Consider the following 15,602-nt stretch of genomic DNA (forward strand, 5'->3'; position numbering starts at 1 on the left):
AGATGCCTGCTTTTCTCACCAAAGCCGGTCATTCATGTCCGGTCGTAACAAACCTACATGTGAGTAGAACTTTCTTCTTCTACCAACAACCTTCTCTATCAACCACAGAGGGCAGCTAAGAAAACCTGCAGCTTCCCTCGACGTCGGGCCTCCTACCTGTTCCCCTCTGTCTTGGAACTAGTTATTCTTCCCCCACTGGACGTCAACTACTCTCCTCTCCACTCAGCTCCGTCCTGCCTACAGCACTTCGTCAGCCGCTCTTGGGACGAGCGGCAAGCGACGTCCAAAGGTCACCTCAGCTCTCTGGGCTTTGGGCCTTATCTGTAAGATGGAAAGGAGGGACTTCCTGCTGTTCTCTGGTCCTGCTCGCTTTACAGACTGCAGTCCTTCCAGTTTCTCCACTTAGCTATGTGTCCAGGCTCTGTCTCGTCCTCACTTCCGCTCATTCCATCTCTCTGCCTTTTGCTTTTTTTCTTTTTTTTCTTTTCTTTTCTTTTCTTTTTTTGGTACCGGGGATAGAACTTGGGTCCTTGTGTTGCAAGGCAGACGGTGGAATGTCCTCAGAGCCCTCTGTTTCCCACTTCCTCCCCTCTTGCACTACCTTTCCCATTTCTCAATTCTTATTGGTGTTTTTTTTAAACTGAAGAATTGGCTTCTTCATATTTCTCTTTACTTTCCCATTGGCCTTAGCTGTCAGATCACAGCCGTTTGGAGTATGTGTGACTGTAACATGAGTAAATTCCTTGTGTTAGTTACTTTTCTCCCATCGCTGAGACAAAATACCCGACATCTAAAGTTGAAGGGGAAAGGGCTTATTTGGCTTACAGTTCATTGGGGTTTTAGTCCATAATCAGCTGGTTCCAAGGCAGGTGGAAGAGGGACACCATTTTATGACAAACGGGCAGTAGCAAAGCCACAAGGGAAACTTTCTAGCATCTTGCTGCCCCTTTGATCTTATTCAGACTACTTAGGGTGGGTAACATGAATGCCCTTGATCTCAGTGCCCTGGGGCCTAACCCCACCAGGAATCAGTCACACACTCTAGATTCAACAACCTCTGGAAAAGCATGAGGATTCGGGGGGACATCTAAACACAAGCCATGACACCCCTCTATTGAAATTAATCCATATATTCAGTTTCCAGAATAGCATCTTATATAATTGATACAAAGTATCTAACTAAGTATGGGAACATGCAGAGATTGACAATATAGTTTCACTAATCAAAATAATTTAAACTGGCCTGGCATTTGGCTCAGTGGTTCCGGTGCCTGCCTCTCAAGCACAAGGACCTGATCCCTGGTACCAAAAAGAAAGTATTTTAAACCTCAGAGGTATATTTACACCAAGAACTAAAAGGCATTGTGATATTTTTTTTCATGTACCGGATCCCAGATTCAAATGGGTTTATAAAAACATTTTCTAGAGAAGCACTGTAACTGCCCAGGGTGCATTCTGACTGCTAGGAGTGTCCACAACATAAAATTCGGAGGAGCAGCCTGCACTTCTCTCTGAGGACTACCTTTTTTCTGTGCAGTATGCAATTGTGAAGAACCAGAGGCTGCAAACAAACGGAGACCATAAACTCCAAAGGCAGAGGCAGGAGGATTTCTGTGAGTTTGATGGCAACCTGGGCTACACAGTATGACCTAATCTCAAAGAAAGAAAAGAGTGATCTTGATCACATCAGTCTCTGGCTTAAAATAGTTTAATTGCTTTCATGCAAATAACCCAAACTCATAAGCATATCACTTTCACACCCAAAGCCTTTTGTATATTAATCCCCTAAAAGAGAAAGACAGAGGTGGTATATAAAAAGAAACCGCCAAACTATTTGTTCTGTTGAGTATTTGTAGATCAGAGAATCTGAAATTTATATAAAATACTATAGGGAGAGGAGAAATTTGTTATACCGGACCTCTGGGCAACCCAAACCCTAAAGGGGAAAGGTGAGAACAGTGGAGCATTCTGTATTAGCTCCAACCAGAGCAGACGATCTGGGCTACCTGGGGGCTAAGCGTTCTCCCTGTGTCACCACCTTCCCCGAGCCCCCTCCTGGGTTCTGTTCGTGCGCAGGCCACAGCACCTCCACCTTCGCCATTCCCTGGGCTCTTCCAGGCCCTCTCCTGAGTCCACCCCAGGGGGTGGCTTTTGCTCCGTGGCGGACAGCTTCTCCCAGGACTCGGTGGTCATCTCCTCACCCACAGCACCTCACACTCTGCTCCGTCAGCCCCGTCCCACGAGCAGGAACCCCACCCGCTTCCCATCCGTTTCCCCTCTCAGAAAACCCCACAGCCTCCCACAGCCTCACGCCTCCTTCAGGGCTTTTCATTTCCCCTCCATCTCTGCTGCGCTCTTCCCTCCCAGGCTCTCGTCTGTCTTCTTCTCTGTCCCATCTACAGCAGCGGAAGAGCCCCAACCATGGAACCGGGATGAACTTTTGGCCTGACTACTTGCTAGCTGCAATAACCCTACACTGTAAAAGCGCTGAATTGAAAAAACTCCACAGCCTCTAATTCCATTTCAATTTTAACTTTCTTTGGTTTGATCTTTGTTCTTCTGCATTTCTATTTATGTAGTCCTTTTCTTTCTCTTCTCTGCTCCCATGTCCTCATTTCTTTTCTCTTTTTTCTTTTCCTTTCTTTTTCTTTCTTTTCTTTTTTTCTTTTTCTTTTTTTTTTTGTGTGCCTGTGTTCTCATGTTGTTCTCATCCTTTATCTGAGTTCCCTGGGTTTCTTTTCTTTTCTTTTCTTTTCTTTCAAATATACAAAACTTCTTTTTCTTGGCAATTTAAAATTAATACACATTAAGTTACTGGTTTATCCTTACTATACAATTGCAACTAGAAGGAACTTCTCCATTCAGTTAAACTCTAATGAATACCATCAATTTTCCTGACTTACTTTTCTGATCAGAATTAGTACATAAACATAAATTTTCTAGCCCTTTGAAGATGCTTACAAAAATTACAATATCATAGTTCAAAATAGTTTAAAATGCTTTAAAAAAAAAACTCAAGTCACAAAGGGGAAATAACAAAGCCACTCTTCTCAGGAAGCCCCTCTGGGTCAGGGGATTCAGTTCTACACCGGTTATGTAAACAGAGGACACAACCATGCTCTTTAGTACCAGTACTGTGGCCAACTTGCACATTTTAAAATGGCTTGAATTTGAACATCTATACCAATATCTGTGTGTTTTATAGTTTTTAAATATTTTTTCTTATATTCTACTTAGCAATATAAATGTCTTACTTGTGGTTTACAATATTTACTTACAAAAATCTAAGACAATTCTTGAGGTTTCAAAATTTAGGTACAGTGGGAATTCATGCCAGACAGAAAGGAAACCTTAATTATGGATTAATTAATTCTACCTAAACTCTACCCATTCATACTAAGGACCACTCCCACTACACCTAAATTTTGAACTCAGGGCCTGGCCCCCAGTGGGGGCCAGCCTGCCAGGCATTCAGAACCTGAAAGCAAACCCAGAGAAGCTTTTTACAAAACTAGAAAAGACTGGAAAGGGCTCTTTTGGTGAGGTGTTCAAAGGTGTTGACGATCAGACTCAGAAAGTGGTTTCCATAAAAATCACTGATCTAGGAGAAGCTGAAGATGAGATTGAGAAGAAGTCAATCAGAAGTCACAGTGCTGAGTCAGTGTGACAGTCCATACGTAGCCAGATATTATGGATCCTATCTAAAGGATACGAAATTGTGAATAATAATGTCTTATCTTGGTAGCGGCTCTGCGCTGGATCTGTTAGAACCTGGCCCTTTAGCATATGAAGAGAAATATGGAAGGGACTTGTTTATCTGCGTTCAAAAAGAAGATCCATAAAGATATTAAAGCAGCCGATGTTCTGCTGTCTGAACACAGAGAGGTGAAGACGGCTGACTGGAGTGGCCGGCCAGCTGACAGACACCCAGATAAAGAGGGACACCGGTGGGCACCCCGTTCTGGGCTGTGCCCAAGGTCATTAAACAGTCGGCCTATGACTCAAAGGCAGACATCTGGTCCCCGGGCATCACAGCTATAGAACTGGCAAGAGGGGGCACCCATTCCGAGCTGCACCCCATGAAGTTTCTATCCCTCATTCCAAAGAACAACCCCGAATACTGGAAGGAAATGACAGCAAGCCCCTCAAGGACTTCGTGGAGGCCTGTTTGAACAAGGAGCCTAGTTTTAGACCCAAGGCAAAGGAGATGCTGAAGCCCAAGTTTATAATTCTCAATGCAAAGAAGACGTCCTACCTGACCGAGCTCATCCACAGGTACAAGAGGTGGAGGCCGAGCAGGCCCACGATGCCTCCAGCTCCCATGACTCTGATGTGGAAACAGACGGCCAGGTGTCAGGAGGCAAAGACTGTGGGGTCTGGATCTTCACAGTCCGGTGGAAGGACCCCCAAAATCTGAAGAATGGAGCTCTTCAGCCCTCGGAATGGGAAAGAAAGCTGAAGGAGAAGAGGCAGGCAGTTAGAAAAGCTGCGCGGCGCCATCTCCCTGGCGGAAGAGGTCTTCCCCGGCTTCTCCGATGCCTTAGAGGCCCAGCTGCTCAGCGGCTGAAGAGAAACTCTCTAAGCGTGGAGGGTCTGCCTTTAATAATAATCAGTGTCCCTCTTACAGACACTACTATCTGTACCTCAACAAACGCAAATTTTTGTCTTGTTTGCCCTACGCTCTTTTAGCACACATAGAAGTTGGTTTCCTTGTTCATTGATGGTACTGTTTCTTAGTGTTTAAATTGGATCATCGGTCGCCTCAAGAAGCTTTAAATTATTATTACTCCCAGATAAAGCTCTCTCGAGGGCTCACCTTTGTTTGGGTCCATGCCACTGCCCATCTGTGCCCTCATTCTCTCCAACACGATTTTCCACTGCACCTTGTAGTGAAATCTGCATATCATCCTGCCCACCTACAAGTGTATGAATGCTTACCCGAATAAATTTTATAACACACACCAAAAAGGATATTTTGACAGATGTGTGGGAAGGTAACAGGATGATCATAATTTCCTCGTGGATTATTGAGGTCTTTTTGAATAGTTTCACTTCTGGGATCAATTTCTAAGTCCTGTACTAACATGCAAAGCCAGGATAGATTCAGTGCTGTAAAACTTGGAGTCAAAGTGTTTTTAAAATCTGAAATACACTAAGCACAGGGGTATCTTTTTGAGGATATCATCATTTCATCTTTCTTAAATATCTTAATCCCTTGAAGTACACAAAGAATTATATATATTGGGGTGGAATTCTAATACTATTCTGTTTTTAGCATTGATTTTACTTAAATGCCATGTCTAATCATTGCTGAGCACACTGATCTAAAAGATATTTTTTTCAGCTTTAATTGAGTTTATTGGTACATTTTAGGGATACAGTACAGTTACATTCATTGTTGGGATCTTGTACCTCTACATGACAAGTCTTGGTTCTCATTTTTTCCTCTTGTCCCTGCCCTCCCTTCACCCCCTCCTCCCCTCCCCATCTACAGCCACTTTATTTCCATCTTTTCATTATCTCACATTTTTTTCTTTTCCCTTTTTACCCTTCCCCTACCCATCCCACCTTCCCTACACCTTTAGCTCCTTTCTTCCCATTTCTCAATGTCAATAATCTTGTTAGGATCTTCTGTATTATTGCAGATTTTTCACACCAGAGAAACTATCCGGTATTTACATGTGTGCCTTATTTATTTCACTTAGGAGTATATCTTCAATATGTATCCATTTTCCTATGAATGAATCTATTTTCTCATTCTTTATGGCTGAATAATATTCCATTTTATAGAGAAACCACATCTTCTTTATCCAGTTTCCAACCGATGGGCAAATAGGCTGTTTCCAAGTTTTAGCTATTACAAACTGAGCCACTATAAACATGGGTGTGCATACTTCTCTGTGATATGACTCTTTTAGTTCTTTTGGAAAGATACCCAGCAGAGGGATGGCTGGGTCAAATGGAACCTCCAGTCCAAGCTCTTTGAGGTATCTCCATATTAATTTCCATAGTGGTTGCACCAGTCTGCACTCCCACCAACAATGGAGAAGGGTTCCTTTCTTGCCACAATCCCGCCAACATTTGTTATTGTGTGATTTCTTGATCACAGCCATTCTTGTGGGGTGAGGTGGAATCTCAGTGTTGTTTTCATCTGCATCTCTCGAATGACCAGTGATGTGGAACATTTTTTCATATATTTACTTGCTGCTTTCACTTCTTTTTCTGAGAAATGTCTGTTCATTTCAGATGCCCATTTTTCAATTGGGTCTTTATATTTGGGGGGACTGATTGTTTCGAGTTCTTTATATATCCTTGATAATAGTCCTTTGTCTGAGGAAAAGCTGGTAAAAATTTTTTCCCACATTGTAGGTTGTCTCTTAGTTCTGCTGATGGTTTCTTTTGAAGTACAGAAGCTTTTTAGTAAGATGAGATCCCAGTTGTTGATTCTATCTGCTAGTTCCCATGCTACTGAGGATTTGTTCATAAAGTCTTTTCCTATGCCAATGTCTTCCAGAGTTCTGCCTAACTTACCTTCCAGCAAGTTTAATGTCTCTGTTTTAATATTTAGATCTTTAATCCATTTGGATTTTAATTTAGTGCATGGTGAAAGATAAGGGTCTAGTTTTAATCTTTGGCCGGTTGAGATCCAGTTTTTCCAACACCATTTATTGAAGAGGCTATCTTTCTTCCACTGAGGATGGCAAGCTCCTTTGTCAAAGATGAGGTAGCTGAGTACATCTGGGTTTGTTTTTGTGTCTTCCACTCTGTTCCACTGATCCTCAGGCCTGTTTCTTTGCCAGTACCATGCTGTTTTTATCACAGTGGCTTTGTAGTATAGTTTCAAATTGGGAATTGTTATACCTGGTGCCATGTGCCTGTTGCCTAAGATGGCTTTTGCTATTCTAGGTCTCTTATGGTTCCAAATGAATTTTTGGATTCTTTTTTCTAGTTCTGTGAAATATAGTGTTGGAATTTCAATTGGCATTGCATTGAATGTACATCATAGTTTTGGTAGTATGGCCATTTTCACTATGTTGATTCTTCCTACCCAGGAGCAGGGGATATCTTTCCATTTTTTTATATCCTCTTCAATTTCTTTTTTCAGAGTGCTGTAGTTTTCAGTGTAGAGATCTTTTGCTTCTTTTGTTAGATTAATTCCTAGATACTTCATTTTTTTGGATGCTATTATAAAAGGAATTTTTCCCTTATTTCTCTCTCAGTGAGTCTGTTATTTGTGTATAAGAAGGCTATTGATTTTTGGGTGTTCACCTTGTATCCAGATACTCTACTGAATCTGTCAATTAAATTGAGAAGTCTTTTGGTGGAGTTTTTTGGGTCTTCAATGTAGAGTATCATATCATCAGCAAATAATGATAGTTTAACTTCTTCCTCTCCTATCTTTATTGCTTTAATTTCTTTCTCTTATCTAATTGCTGTGGCTAATGTTCCCAGAACTATATTGAAGAGGAGTGGTGATAATGGGCATCCTTGTCTTGTTCCTGATTTTAACATGAAGATTTTCAGTTTTTGGTCATTTAATATGATGTTGGCTGTTTGTTTTTCATAGATAGCCTTTATTAAGTTAAGGTATAGACCATGTATTCCAATTTTTTTGCAGGGTTTTTATCATGAATGAGTGTTGAATTTTATCAAATGCTTTTTCTGCATCTATCAAGAGGATCATGTTTTTTGTCTTTGACTTTGTTAATATAATGTATTACATTTATTGACTTTCGTATGTTGAACCACCCTTGCATCTCTGGAACAAATCCGACTTGGTCAGGATGGATGAGCTTCTTGATAATCCTCTGTATTCTTTTTGCTAGTATCTTATTAAGGATTTTTGCATCTATATTCCTTAAGGAGATTGGTCTGTAGTTCTCCTTTTTAGTTGCATCTTTCCCTGGTTTGGGAATCAAAGTGATACTTGCTTCCAGGAATGAATTTGGAAATATAGCTTCCCTTTCAATTTCGTTGAAAAGTTTGATTTGGAAAGATTTGCAGTAGTTCTTCTCTAAATGTCTTGTAAAATTCAGCAGTGAATGCATCAGGGCCTGGGCTTTTCTTTGTTGGTAAATTTTTAATTACATTTTCAATTTCACTGACTGTAATTGGGGTGTTTCAAATATTATTATCTTCTTTGTTCAACTTTGATAATTTGTAAGTATCTAAAAAGCTGTCCATTTCTTCTGTGTTTTCCATTTTATTGGAGTACAGGTTCTCAAAGTAGGTATTCATGATCTTCTGGATTTCTTTTGGATCTGTTTCGACTTCACCTTTTTCACTGCTGATTGCATGGATCTGAGCCTTTTCTTTCCTTTTTTGGATAAGATTAGCTAAGGCTTTGTCGATTTTATTTATTCTTTCAAAAAATCAGCTCTTTGTTTCATTTATTTTTTGTATCATTTTCTTAGTCTCAATTGCATTGATTTCTGCTCAGATGTTTATAATTTACTCTCTTGTTCCAGCTTTGGGGTTTTTTTGCTCTTGTTTTTCTAGGAGTCTAAGTTTCATCATTAGGTTGTTTATTTGAGCCTGCTCTGTTTTCCTAGTGTGGGCATTCAATGTTATGAATTTTCCACATAGAACTGCTTTCATTGTGTCCCATAGATTCCTGTATGTTGTATTGGCATTTTCATTTATTTGTAAAAACTGTCTAATTTCTTCTTTAATTTCCTCTGTAATCCATTGATTGTTTAGGAGAGTGTTGTTCAGTTTCCATGTGCTTGTGAAGTTCCTACAGTTTCTTGTGCTATTGATTTCCAGCTTGATTGCACTATGATCTGATAATATACAGTGGATGACTTCAATTCTTTTGCATTTATTCAGACCTGTTCTGTGAACCAATATGTGGTCTATCTTGGAGAATGATCCATGTGCAGCTGAAAAGAATGTATATTCTGATTTTGTGGGGTGGAATACTCTGCAAATATCTATTAAGTCCATGTGTTCCAAAGCTTGGTTCAGTTCTATTATTTCATTGCTGATTTTCTGCCTAGATGATCTGTCAATTTGTGATAGTGGGGTATTTAAATCCCCCACTAAAATTGTATTAGTGCTTATTTGGTTTTTCATGTTACTTAATATTTGTTTTATATAGTTGGGGGCATTTATATTTGGTGCATATATGTTTATGATTTTCAACTCTTCCTCTTGAATTGTTCCCTTTACAAGGATGTAGTGTCCTTCTTTGTCTCTCTTAATGAGTTTTGGTTTGAAATTTACTTTGTCTGAGAATAAGATTGCTACCCCTGCTAAAAGACATTTTTGCAAGAATACGTTTGGGTTGTCTTCTAACATTTTGTTAATACAAGAATCCTCCTAGTATGGCTTGCGTCTAGATATCCCTCAAAGCTTCATGAGGTCATAGGTGAAGCTGTTCAGAGATGGCTGGATATAGAATGTGTGATGCTAGGGTTAAGTGTGTGATGCTGGGATCAAGGGTGTGTGATTATTAGATTGACCCACTGATTGGTTTTGTAGTAGTTCTGGGTGTGCATAATGGGATGGCTTACCCTGGGTGTGAGAGGTACCCACCCTAAGGATATGTAGTCTGAATCAAATAAAAGAGACAAAAAGAGGACTGTTGTTGAGGTTTGCTGCTCTGCTACTTCACTGCTTGCTGCCTTGCTGCCTTCTCCCTTCTGACTGCCATGAACTGTTTCTCCTCTGCCATGACACTCTGCCTTAGAGAGGGCCAGCGAACTAAACCCTCTACAAATTATGGGCTACAATAAACCTTTCCTCCTTTAACTTTGAGTGCCAGGTATTTTTGTCTCAGCAACAAGAAAAGTAAGACAACTCCATTTAATGGTTTTGCTGTACTCAGTTTTAGTTACCTGTGGTCAACCGTGGTCCAAAAATATATGGAAATTTCCATAAATGGACAATTCCCAAGTTTTAAATTATGCAACATTCTGACCAGTGTGTTGCAGTTTTGTGCTGCATCCTTCCCAGAATGTGGCTTATTCCTTTGTCCAATATATCCATGCTATATATACTACCTACTCCTTATTCATTTAATGGTCATGGTTATCAGGTCAACTGTTATAAGATTCTCAGTGCTGTGTTTAAAAACCTTTCTGTTATGATTTAGACCTAGAATGTCCCCAAAATTCTCATGTACTCAGATATGGGTTTTTGAAAAGTGATTGGTTCAGAGGGCATTATACTCATCGGTGGATTGATCCTTTGATGAGTTCAGTAACTGAAGGTGCTACCACGAGAGGACCGGCTTTCCTCTGCTGTGTCCATGCACTGTAATGTTTCTGACTTGCAACCACCAGACCACAGGCAGAATCCCCTGAACAGTGAGCCAGATTAAACTTCTCCTCCTTTGAGTTGTGGGTGTTGCGTATTGCATCCAGCTGTTGCAAAGCTGACTAACACACATTCTATAAAGGTTATGGTCACTTGAACCCACCAACATTACATCACAGTGGTGTTTCATTCACCTCACTTCGTCTCATTATGTAGGAATGTGTCATCTCACATTATCACAAAAAGAAGGTTGACAGCAGCACAGTGAGAAATTTAGAGAGAGGCTGCACTCATGTATTATTAGAATATGTTGTTATGATTGGTCTATTGATTGTCATTGTTAATTTAATCCATGCTTAATAAATAACTTAAACTTGATCATAGGTGTGTGTAATATTCGTCTTTCTGCACCCACTGGGGCTCTCAGAACATATCCTTCATGGATAAAGGAGAACTATTGTTCCTTGGTAATTTCTTTTTCAAAAAATTTCAGACTATCACAAATTGAATCCTGAGTAGATGATGATATAGAGTAACATCATCATAAATTCACCAATGGCTTCAAATTTATATTCATATTGCCAATGCTTTTCTGACACTGAAAACTAGTACTATACTTGTATGATACTTTAAAAACAAGGTTGTAATAACTTTGCAATATCTTTTACTACCCAATTTTTTAAAAAATAATGCACACAGACTAAACAATGTATGATGCCATAGAATTTTTCAAGCATTTTCAGTTGATGTTATTTTATTCTCCAATCATAGTGGCACTGTCAGATTCCTGAGCCTTCACATCATTCTTATCCAAATTCTCCTTTTGCAAATTGTCTTTTAGTGATTTATGTAGTTCTTTTCCTATCAGTTTCATATACAGGGAAAATTTCTGAATGCTTAAAATATTTTATGTGGTAAGATAAACAACTGGAAAGTCACAAGGTAGTCAAAATAATGTTTTATGTGGCTTATATCTGAGGTTGTATCATCAAAGTTCAGTGAAAAAATTAGCATTTTTATCTTATTTAAAATTCTTGGATTTATCATCTACCATAATACTAATTACCAGTTTTATATTTCATATAATAAATAATGTATTATATTATCTGATATTAATGTGAGCCTTCCATATGAATGTTCTGCTATTATGTTATAATTTGCTGCAGTATTTGAAAAATGAAGACAACACTACATTTGGGTGCTTGACTTTGCACTGCCAAAAACTGAATCACCCATACTATGCTTCTACTTACATATGTCAATATTTTCCTGTAGTTCAGTAAAAAATGTAGAGATAATTTGGGGCCTAGGATGATGCAGCCTTCCTTATATTCATTTAGGTCCATTGGCAACCCAAAATTACCTTACTGATTTCAGAGATGAAGATAATTTGCAACTGTGTTGTAGTCTCTGCAAAGGTAACTCTCCTGTTTTACACTCATTCCCAAGATGCAGCCCTTTAAAGACCTAATGTAAAATATAGGCTCTGATAATATCTTTGGATTTACAAAGTCTGTCAGCAGCTTCACTTCTGAGTATTACAAGCTGCTTCCCAAAGAGTAAGCAGATTCCCCTACTGGATAAGCAGCCCCAAATATACTATACTGTTCAGTACAATCAGGAAAAATTAGAGTACTGTATGAATAAGGTATATTGCACCAAAAAAACATTGAGTCTTTATAAACAAGATTAAAGAACTGTACAAAAAAATTGATCATAATTCTGAGTGGAAGGTCATAAGTCCAAACAGCATGCCTTGACTACAAGTCTGAACAACTCAGATTTACAGTTAGGTCACTAAATGGGTAGGTCGTTAAACGAGGGGTGTCTATATATGGTTCACCTCCATGAGTTTTCATTCTCCTCCCTGATATTGGCCCAGTAATTCATTTTGTTTTTGTTTGATCTTCAATACCTTAAAGTAGATTTTATTTATATTTTTCTTGCTTCTTCTAGCTGTTCTTTATAAGAAAATTTGTCCCAATTACATAGTCTAACATTTATAAAATGAAAGGCCTCCTGTTCCATTTTTGGTTGTTTCTTAACAGCATTTATCATATGTAAAGCCAAAATATGTGCCTCAGAAATCTAAGCAATGAGAATGAGTACAGGAAAATTGAAGCTATTCAGTAAGAAATGACTCCTGCACTTTTGTACGAGGCACATATACTTAAGGTTTATTTTTTCACTGATCTCCCTCTTGATCTTGAAGGTGGTTCAAAATAGTATGAAGTGGAACCAAATCTGAGAATCTTATCTGTGTTATCCATGCTGCATACTTAGTCTGGACTGAAGCTCAGGCCAAAACTAGCACTGAATATTTGTTGCTGAATGTTTTAAAGGAATCCATGTCTAAGAGATCTCTGGCCCACAACAGAAAATCAGCTGACATGGCCTAGCTGAAGCTCATTCCTTATAAAATCCCATGTACGTTTCATAAAACTTGCATTGGCTTTATGACCTATGTTTTTAATACTAACATTGTGAGGTCTGTGCATTTATCTGGGGCCCAACAAATAAATGCCCACTCCCACAGGAATGTGCTTGCTCTAGTGGATGCCATAGCCAGCCATCGTCTGCCATCTTCGAACAAACATTCTCATTCCCTGAGTTCCAGAGAGTATTGACGGCTCACAATGTGCTCCTCTTCAAAAATCTCCTTCAGTGGAAAGGAGCTTCTTTGCCTGAGTTGACTCCTCTTCCCTAGGGAGATCCCACACCAATGTGGAAGTAGAAAGGTACGACACAGCCCCTCATTTTAGGAAGTCTTGGACGAATCATGCCAGCTGCGAAACTCCCTGTGAGATTGCTGAGTCCTCCGTTATGACACAGCTGAGGCCACTGCACTCCAATATGCCAAAAACTCATTTTGTTTTGTTTTGTTTTGTTTTTGCAGTACCTAGGATCAAATTCAGGATCTTGTGCTTGCCAGGCAGGCATGGTGCCAGTGAGCTACTTCTTTGTCCCCCAAAGCCCAGGTGGCAGAACCACTGAACTAAATCCCCAGACCAATCAAGCCCTAATTTCCAAAGACAGAGGCCATTTGAATTGAATCTACTAACAGATTCTTCCCACATTCCTTTATTCTCAATTGCTCTATTTTAACGAAGACCCCAGTATGCTGTAGTGTGTTGGCTCTCCCCTGAGATGAATGTATTCTGCTAAACTGCAGATGCTGTTATTTCAGCATATGCAAAATTACAGAAAACACATGCAAAAAATTTATTCCACCTTTTATCCTAACTTGCAAATCTTTTGTTTTGTTTTGTGCACTATATATGTTTCCTAGGTTCATTATAGATGTGATACTTTCTCTATTTTGGATTTATCTAGTGAAATGAGTTATGCTGCACTATTTTCCCAAAATTTCACTCTGAATTCTAACATTTCTTTTCATTTGGAATGACTGGTTGCACTTTTCTCCCCTGAAAATATAGAGATAAATTATAAAATGTAGAGATTAAAAATGAATGTATAAATATAAAGGCTGGGTGTAATTGTCAAACATCTAATTTTGCCATACCCAAAAATAAGTAGCCCATGTAAGACTAGAGTGAAAAAATAGAGTTTCAGGTAAACATGTCATAAACCAAAGCAATCAACATTTAATTGTCATTCAGCTGACATTCTGGATTAGTTAGGTTCAAGTTTTGGCTGAAATCTATAGAAAATTCAAACAATATCTTCTAAAAAATGATGTTCCTTTTTCTTGTCTTACTGGAAGTAAGCAAGGCAGGATTGCTATTCCCTTCCAGGGTGTCAGGAACTTGGTTCTCCCTGATTCCCCTTCTTTTGGAAGGGGATTTTTATGTTTTGATGATGTTTTGCTTGCTGAATCTTTAAAATTGTTGACCCTCATTCCAAAGGTCATGGACTAGGTGGAGATGGCTGCTAGAGTTCCTTCCATCTAGGTGCCCTTTCAGGTAGCAAGAAGAGGGAGAGGAGAAATGGAGCGCACCCACCTCCCATGGCTTCAGATGCACCATACAGAAGTCATACTCCATAGATCACTCATGTGACCACAAATAGCTGAAAGCCTTCCTCTATCTGATTGATTAAGCTGAGAAAAATAGATTTTCATTCCATCCAGCTCATAACTTGAAGGAAGATTTATTGCAGAGGAAGAAGAAAACAGATTCTAGACAACCACTATGACCTCTGCCATATAATCCCATTTGTTAAGCCATCTATCCATTTAGGTACCTAGATGCATAGCTGGTAACCAGTTTGCTTGAATGGGCCATCAAGAGATAATAGGTTAAAGAGCTGTGTGTGTGTGTGTGTGTGTGTGTGTGTGTGTGTGAGAGAGAGAGAGAGAGAGAGAGAGAGAGACAGAGACAGAGACAGAGAGACAGAGAGAGAGAGAGAGTGTTTATGTCCATATTTGGGTTTTATATCTGTTTTTAATATTTTTGTCTAAAATACGTGCATGTTAAATACATAATCTAAAAGTCACTGTTGTTCAAAAATAAATTAGCTCTGGCCGGGGATTTGGCTCAGTGGTTCCAGCACCTGCCTCACAAGCACAGGGTTTGATCCCTGGCACCAAAAAGTAAATAATAAATAAATAGATACATTCTATAGGTATTATGGTTTAGATCTAAAATGTACCCAAAAGTCTCATGTACAGAGTTGGGGGCCTGGTTGGCAGGGCCTGTCACTGGAAGCACGATTTCAAAGGGTGCATTCTCATCCCTGGCTCCTCCCTCTTCTCTCTGCTTCCTGGATCCACGCCCTTCACAGCTTTCTTCTGTCATGCCAATCTGCCGTGCTGTTTCTGCTTTGGAGCTAACCAACCACGGATTGAATCCACTAAAACTGTGAGCCAAAAGAAACCTCTTCTCCTTTCAGTTCCAGGTGTAAGGGATTTTGTCCCAACAACAGGAAAGTGACTGATACAAACAATGGGAGACTTGGAATCTTCTCATTTCTGGAGCTCTGACATAAGATCCATCCTTGAGTTTTCTAGAACATTAGAGAGCTGTGCCCCTAGCTCAGGTCCCATCGTGTGCTATAAAGTTACTTTTCTCACTTGTTGCTGTAGTCTGATAAAATCATCTTATGTAAGAGACAGTAATCTTATATAAGAGACAGTAGCACAAGGGTCTATGAACTTCATAAAATTACCAAAGTATCTTGCCTGAGGATGTTGTTCATTGCTTCATACAGTCTCTTTTCTAGAGGAATTGATGAAAGAAATTTATTTGTGGCTGCAGGACCAAGCAGCCATAATTCTCATGAATTTATTGTGTAAATGAGTTGTAGACTGAAATTGGAATTGAGCCTACCTTAATCATCTTATGATCATTTAGAAATGTATGACTTACAATTAACCAGTATGT

The 15,602-nt window shown here is 39.4% G+C and overlaps 1 pseudogene; it reads left to right on the plus strand.

Moving 5' to 3' along the window:
• The first annotated feature begins 34 nt into the window (after window positions 1-34).
• The window catches only part of LOC104855479, a 16,681-nt pseudogene continuing 1,113 nt past the window's right edge, over window positions 35-15,602 (plus strand).

The sequence above is a fragment of the Fukomys damarensis genome, unplaced genomic scaffold, assembly GCF_012274545.1.
Source record: "Fukomys damarensis isolate Sample0158 unplaced genomic scaffold, DMR_v1.0_HiC HiC_scaffold_19, whole genome shotgun sequence".
Classification (NCBI taxonomy): domain Eukaryota; kingdom Metazoa; phylum Chordata; class Mammalia; order Rodentia; family Bathyergidae; genus Fukomys; species Fukomys damarensis.